At 35.9% G+C, this 8,162-nt stretch overlaps 1 non-coding gene across 1 annotated transcript; it reads right to left on the bottom strand.

Annotated features, from left to right (window-relative positions):
* Nucleotides 1-6,598: 6,598 nt before the first annotated feature.
* LOC121203900 (small nucleolar RNA R71) lies at nucleotides 6,599-6,704 on the bottom strand. The gene has a single exon (XR_005898832.1). It is a non-coding gene; the product is annotated as a small nucleolar RNA R71 (small nucleolar RNA).
* Nucleotides 6,705-8,162: the final 1,458 nt, after the last annotated feature.

Raw genomic sequence — 8,162 nt, forward strand, 5'->3', positions numbered from 1 at the left:
GGTTAGCTGCTGTAATACCTTCGATGAAAGCATTGATTATGGTGAGAAAGGGTTGTGAAGCCTACTTTGCTTATGTTAGTGATTTGAAAGTGTCAGAAAGGAAAGTTGAATCTGTACCGGTTATCTGTGAGTTTCCTGATGTGTTTCCTGAAGAACTTCCAGGATTACCTCCAGTTAGAGAGGTAGAATTTGGCATAGAATTAGTACCTGGTACTACTCCGATTTCAATAGCTCCGTATAGAATGACTCCGACTGAATTAAAAGAATTGAAGTCTCAGTCGCAAGAATTGACCAATCAAGGATTTGCTAGACCAAGTTTCTCACCATGGGGTGCTCCTGTTCTGTTTGTGAAAAAGAAAGATGGTACGATGAGAATGTGTATAGATTATCATCAGTTGAATAAAGTAACCATCAAGAATAAGTATCCTTTGCCCCGAATTGATGATTTGTTTGATCAATTGAAAGGAGCTACTGTGTTTTTGAAAATAGATTTGAGATCGGGTTATTATCAACTGAGAGTTAAAGTTTCTAATATTCCGAAGACTGCTTTCAGAACAAGGTACGGCCACTATGAATTTTTAGTTATGCCTTTCGGATTGACTAATTCACCTGCTATCTTTATGGATTTGATGAATAGAATTTTCAGGCCATATTTAGATCAATTTGTTGTAGTTTTTATCGATGACATATTGATTTATTCACGTGATGAATCTGAGCATGCCAAACATCTGATAAGTAGAAACTTTGCTAGATAAACAGTTGTATGCAAAATTCAGCAAGTGTGAGTTCTGGTTACGAGAAGTTGGTTTCTTGGGTCATACTGTGTCAGCCTCTGGTATCCGAGTTGATCTGAGCAAAATTTTAGCTATTTTGGATTGGAAACCTCCGAGAAATGTTTCTGAAGTCCGCAGTTTTCTAGGACTTGCTGGATACTATAGAAGATTCGTAAAAGGTTTCTCAATGATTGCAACTCCATTGACAAAATTGCTCCAGAAAGATGTGCAGTTTGAGTGGTTTGAAAAATTTCAACACAACTTTGATCAGTTGAAAGCCGTGTTGACTGAAGCTCCGGTATTGGTACAACCTGAATCGGGTAAAGAATTTGTGATTTATAGTGATGCTTCGTTGATTGGTTTGGGATGTGTTTTAATGCAAGAAGGGAAAGTTATAGCTTATGCATCGAGACAACTAAAGCCGCATGAAAAGAACTATCCGACTTACGACCTCGAGTTAGCTGCTATTGTGTTTGCTTTGAAGATTTGGTGTCACTATCTGCTTGGTGAGAAATGTCATGTGTTTTCTGATCATAAGAGTTTGAAGTATTTGATGACTCAGAAAGATTTGAATTTGTGACAGAGAAGATGGTTAGAATTGTTGAAAGATTACGAACTTGTGATTGATTATCACCCGGGAAAAGCAAATGTTGTTGCAGATGCTTTGAGTCGAAAATCGTTATTTGCTTTGTGTGCGAAAAATGCTCATCTAGTTCTGTCTGATGATGGTTCAATTTTAGCTGAATTGAAAGCAAGACCTTTGTTTTTACAATAGATTATTGAAGCTCAGAAAATTGATAATGAGATTTTAGCTCATTGAGCTCAATGTAATGTAGAGACTGATTCAGAATTTAGAGTTGATAAAGATAATTGTTTAAGATTTTGAGATAGAATTTGCATTCCGAGAAATCTCGAGTTAATTCAAATGATTCTGAGTGAAGCTCACAGTAGTTGGTTATCTATGCATCCAGGCAATACTAAAATGTACAATGACTTGAAACAACATTATTGGTGGTCTGAAATGAAAAGAGATATCTCTGAATTTGTTTCTAAATGTTTGATTTGTCAGCAAGTTAAAGCTGAACATCAACTACCGTCTGGGTTACTACAATCGATTATGATTCCGAAGTGGAAATGAGATCGAGTGACCATGGAATTTGTGTTGGGTTTACCTCTAATCTCCGAAGAAGAAAGATGCCATTTGGGTTGTAGTTGATCGTTGGACAAAATCAGCTCATTTTATTCTGGTTCGATTTGGTTATTCGCTTGATAGATTAGTTGAATTATACATTTCTAATATAGTGAGATTGCATGGTGTGCCATTGTCTATAGTATCAGACCGAGATCCGAGATTCACATCGAGATTTTGAAAGAAATTGCAAGATGCTCTGGGTACTAAATTGCATTTTAGCACTGCTTATCATCCGGAAATAGTTGGTCAATTTGAATGGATTATTCAGATACTCGAGGCTATGTTGAGATGTTGCATTCTTGAGTTTGAAGGTACGTGGGAATAATATTTACCACTGGTTGAATTCGCGTATAATAACAATTTTTAGTCGAGCATCAAAATGGCACCATACGAAGCTTTATACGATCATACACCTTTGTATTGGACAGAGCTCAGCGAAAATAAGATTCGCGGGGTTGATTTGATAAAAGAAACTGAACAAAAAGCGAAAGTGATCCGAGATTGTTTGAAAACAGCTTCTAATCGTCAGAAATCATATGCAGATTTGAAAAGAAAAGATATTGAGTTTGATATCAGCGAGAAAGTGTTTTTGAAAGTGTCTTCGTGGAAGAAAGTGCTTTGATTTGACAGAAAAGGCAAATTGAGTCCGAGATTTATCGGGCCGTATGAAATTATCGAGCGTATTGGGCCGGTTGCATATATATTGTTGTTACCACTAGAGCTAGAAAAGATTCATAATGTATTTCACATATCGATGCTTCGATGATACAGATCTGATCCTTCGCATGTAATTCCTTCCTCTAAGATTGAAATTCGGTCTGATATGACTTATGAAGAAAAGCCGATTTGAATCTTATCTCGAGAAGTTAAAGAGTTATGCAATAAGAAGATTCCATTAGTTAAAGTGATGTGGCATCGACACGGTATTGAAGAGGCAACGTGGGAGCCTGAAGATGCTATGAAACATCAATATCCAAATTTGTTTAATAGTAAGATTTTCGGGGACGAAAATCCCTAAGGGGGAGAACTGTAACAGTCTGGTTTTGACCCTAGTCGGAATAGTGGTTTTGGGACCACAAATCTGAGTCCAACAAATATTTTAATATTTTTTTCTGTGTTTATGATACATAAATTGATATGTGTGAAACTTTTGGGCGAAAATTTAACTGTTTATGTGCTTAATTTGCAAAAAGGACCTAATTGCATAAAATATAAAAGCTGTGTGCTAGATGTTTAAGTGCTTATTTGAGTTGGCTTTCTAGAGTAAAGGTCCTTATGTGGTTATTTGACCATTGGAAGTTTGAATGGACATAAAAGGACATGTGTTAGGTGAAATTATAATGGTTTAATAAAGGTTATAATGGTCAAATGTTTAATAAAGTAATATATGTTATAACAAAACATTAAAATAGGCATTATATGCCTTGTTTGTACCAAAAATTGAAGAACAAAAAGAAAAGATCAAGAGTTCTAGGGTTAGGCTAGTTGGAAACTTTAATCGAGTATGTTTTTGCTTCATTTTTATGTTTTTGTGATCGTTGTTAACTGTACTACAAAGCCCATGTCTCAATTTCTGATTTTTTTTGATGATTTAAAGATGTATCATGGATGAATTCATGAGTTTGTTGTTAAATGATGAAATATGAAAGCTTGATATTGAGTTTACATGTTTTGTTTTTGGATTTTAGTTGGATTTGAGCAAATTTGGGCTAATTTGTGAAAATTTTATTTTGAGGGACTAAAATGTGAAATAAATGAAATGTGTGGACTAGTATGAGTACTAGGAGAATTCGGCCAAGCATAAGTATATGCAAATTAGATGTATTTTGTGATTTTGTGAATTAGGGACTAAAGTGTCAAAATGTGAAAATATGAGGGTTAAATTGTAAAATGCCCTAAACATGTGTTTGTAGGTGGAATTGTATTAATTGATGAATAAAATGGTTAATTTTGAAAACCTATAGATCAAAAAAGGAGGAATTTGGACTTAGATCGAGGAAAGTCGAAGGTTATCGAGTAGATAGTCCGAGTCGACAAATTCTGAGTACGAGGTAAGTTCGTACTTAGAATATGATGTTAAGTAAGTTTTGATGCCTTTATTCTACATGAGTTGTATATAATTGAATTGGATAATATTGTGTTGAATCAGAAGCTTGGGCACTAAGTGTGCGACTTAAACTAGCTTTGGCACTAACTGTGCGATACCGACTTAGTCTCGGTTATTCGAGATGGCACTAAGTGTGCGGAAATATTTAGCTTTGGCTAACCTTATAGCACTAAGTGTGCTGATGTGTAAAACACGAATAACTTATGGAAAGTCTTATAACATTCATCATGAGGTAAGTATAAAAGCGAAAAGTACGGGAAGCTTCAGGTATGTATGATGCCTAAGTGGGAGATGATGTTATGTATATGAATCATTGAGTTAATATAGTTATATGGATTGAAATTGTGCAAATACTCATAGGTTATCATTTTATGTTTATATACTATGAATGTTTTGAGTACGAGCTTACTAAGCTTTTGAAAGCTTACTCTGTGTGATTACTGTCTGTTTTACAGTTATCGTAGCTACTGAAGGCTCGGGGATAGTCAAGGACCGTCACCACACTATCGATCTCATTTTGGTACTTTTGAAAATGTAAATATTTGAAGTATGACATGTATATGCTAGTAGTTGTGAAGTATGTTTTGTGATGTATATAGTTAGCCATGAGATTTGGCTTATTTGTGTTTGAACTCATATTTGATAATGGCTTATGATATGTGATGTTAATTTGCAACTATGGTATGTCTTAATTGGATAAAGAAGAAGGTAAGTTTGATGAGTTCTTGGTATGAGAATGAATGATGTATGTTAATTTGTTTCCTTGTTGTAGGTTGACCCATAATGGGTGGCAAGATGGCTTAAACCAAGCCTGCATTGCACCACACGATCATGGGACATGGGCGTGCCTTGTGGCCGTGTAAGAAAAGCAGTATTCTCTTAAAAAGTACATGGCCTTGACACAAGGGCGTGTCATATGGCCATGGGCTAAAGTCAGTAGCTAGCTAAATATCACATAGCCTTAGCACACGGGTGTGCCTATTGGTCGTGGGTGAAAGTCAATATGGTTACCCTGATTTGGCACGGCTTGTTCACATGGGTGTGTCTGATACCCGTGTAAGGTAGAGGGTCTGGTCACACGGGCGTGTGAGCTTAACAGAATAGAAAAATTTCCTAAGTGTTGAAAGTTGTGATCATGTTTGGTTTAGTCCCGACCTCTTCCTAATGCATGTTTAAGGTCTCATTGACCTAAGAAAGGGACTTATGTTGATGTTTGACTTTTGATTGTAAAGTGATTACGAAATGTTCCAATATGTCCTTTAATGCCCTGTAACCTTAGTCCGGCAATGGATACGGGTTAGGGATGTTACAAATACTTTGTTACCTCATGTAATATTTTATGTGCTTATGAGATTGAATTAATTGTTTGAATTGGCATAGAGATATGTACAAGATATTATTTTTAATTTCATATGTATGTGTATTAACGCATTTGCTTATTAAAATTTGTTTAATCGGTTGAATTGACATAGAGATATAGTCAAGAGATAAATGGATTTTGGTAGGTGAGTATGTTCATAAGTTTGCAAATTACCAAGTTGTCGTGAATTTATTCGTAACAAGATGAACATGAATTTAGTGATTCGAGGTTAAGAAATGTGATTAATCTAACACAATTATGTCATCTTGATTAAAATCATCCTTTGAAATTGTGCATAGGAACTTTTATTTTCTCTTTATTTATTTTACTTAGTTAAAAATATTAGTTTTTAATCACCTCCTCAAATCAAAATATTTTTCTTCACCAAAGTGTTTTTAATTGCATTCATAAATAATTCTTTTCACAGTCTCTGTGGGTACGATAACTCGACATTTACTTGTTGCGATTGTGTATATTTGTACATTTCCGTCGTTATAAGTTTTTGGCTCCGTTGCAAGGGATGTTTTAAAAATTCATTATTTGTGAATTTGCAAATTTTGTAGTTTGGTTTATTTTCTTTTCAATTTTAACTTAATTAAATTTTCTTTGTTTGTTCAGTGTTTATGAGTACTGATCAAATCATCGATTTACTCCCTGTAGACACTAAGATTGAAAGAAATTTTCTATAATGAATAAGACAAGCAAGTTAGAGACGGACCGAAGAGATGAACTTCGAAAATCTGAATCAAGGAAACGAAGCAAACCTTGCTCAAAATCCTATCCTTATTGCTGATGATAGGGATGGAGTTCTAAGACAATATGTGTGCCAGTGTTTCATGATCTTAATCTGGGTATTAAGAGACCCAAAATCAAGGCACAACAGTTTGAGTTGAAGCCAGTCATGTTCCAGATGCTTCGGACAAAGGGCCAATTCAGTGGAATGTCTACCGAAGATCATCTCTTCACTTAAGACTACTTACGGAGGTGAGTGATTTTTCAAGTTAGCCGGAGTACCTAAAGATGGACTTTGATTAAAGCTTTTCCCATATTTGCTATGGGATAGAGCTTAAGCCTGGTTGAACTCATTGCCACCAAATTCAATTTCCACATGGCAAGGGTTAGTAGAAAGATTCCTCATGAAGTATTTCTCACCTAGCAAGAATGCTAAGTTGAGGAATGAGATCACTGCTTTCCAAAAAATGCATTATGAGTCTTGTATGATGTATGGGAAAGGTACAAAGAATTATTATGAAAATTCCCTCATCACAGAATCGTTCATTCCATCCAACTTGAGACGTTTTATAATGGTCTCAATACTCACACGAGGAGGGTAGTGGATGGTTCTGCTAACAGTGCTCTCCTTTCTAAGTCTTATAATGAGGGTTATGAAATCATCGAGAGGATTGCCAGCAATAATTATCAACGACCAACCAATCGGGTAGCGTGAGGAAGATGAGTCACTAGAGTACATGAAGTGGACACTCTCACTTCACTTGTATCTCAGGTATCCTCAATATCCACAATGCTTAAAAATTTTACCACTAATGGGTTTAATTTTTTTGCAGCACAACTACTGAATCAATTTACAAATATATCCTATGTCTATTGTGGGGAAGGACATCTATTCGAAGAACGTCCATCGAACCTAGAATCTGTGTATTACATAGGTAACCAGATCCAAAATTGAGGGAGGCAAGGACTGCAATACAATTTTTATAACCCATCATCGCGAAACCACCTGAATTTTTCCTGGAGTAACCAAGGGGTTGAAACCAGTAACACTTATGCACAACCTAGACTGACCCCGCCACCTGTTTTTCCCCAACAGGTTTAGAAACCAACTCAAGTTGAACCTTCCAAAAGCTTAGAGAACCTATTGAAGGCATATATGGTAAAAAAAATGATGCCACTCTAAGGAATTTGGAGAATCAAGTAGGTCAACTTGCTATTGAACTTAGGAACCATCCACAAGATACTTTTCCTAGTGATACAGAGAATCTGAGGAATCTCGGTAAAGCGTTGACTTAAGGAGTGGAAAATCATTGGAGCCCAACACCATCGAAGTTGAAAAGGAAATAGTTGATGCTCAAAACTCAAAGAAAGTTCAACCGAGTGCTAAAATTTCAATTTCATCGGATCCAGAATCTGCAAAACCCGATAAGGTAATTTTTGAACCAATTAATTCTGATAAACTAACAACTTCTTTAGATGCAGAGTTGCCATACAAGATGAATCAACCAGTTCCAGTAAATAATCCTCCACCACCCTACCATAAAAAACTTTAGAAGCAGAAGCAGGAAGTCTAGTTCAAGAAATTCCTAGACGTACTCAAGCAACTTCATATCAACATCCCATTGGTTGAAGCACTTGAACAAATGCCAAACTACATCAAATTCATGAAGGATATTCTGTCCAAAAAATGAATACTATGAGAATTTGAGATGGTAGCCCTAACGAAGGAATGCAGTGCATATCTTCAAGACAAACTACCACTGAAGTTGAAGGATCTTGGATGTTTTACCATACCTTGTAACATTAGATCAACATATTGTGGTAAGGCACTATGGAATTTTGGTGTGACTATCAACTTGATCCCCATGTCAATCTTTAGGAAATTAGGGATAGGTGAAGTTAGACCTGTTACGGTTACACTTCAAATAGTAGATCGACCTTCAGCACATATTCGTGGTATTAGTCCATCTGTATGCATGCACAAGATCATCATAGACG

The sequence above is a fragment of the Gossypium hirsutum genome, chromosome A07 (assembly GCF_007990345.1).
Source record: "Gossypium hirsutum isolate 1008001.06 chromosome A07, Gossypium_hirsutum_v2.1, whole genome shotgun sequence".
NCBI lineage: Eukaryota > Viridiplantae > Streptophyta > Magnoliopsida > Malvales > Malvaceae > Gossypium > Gossypium hirsutum.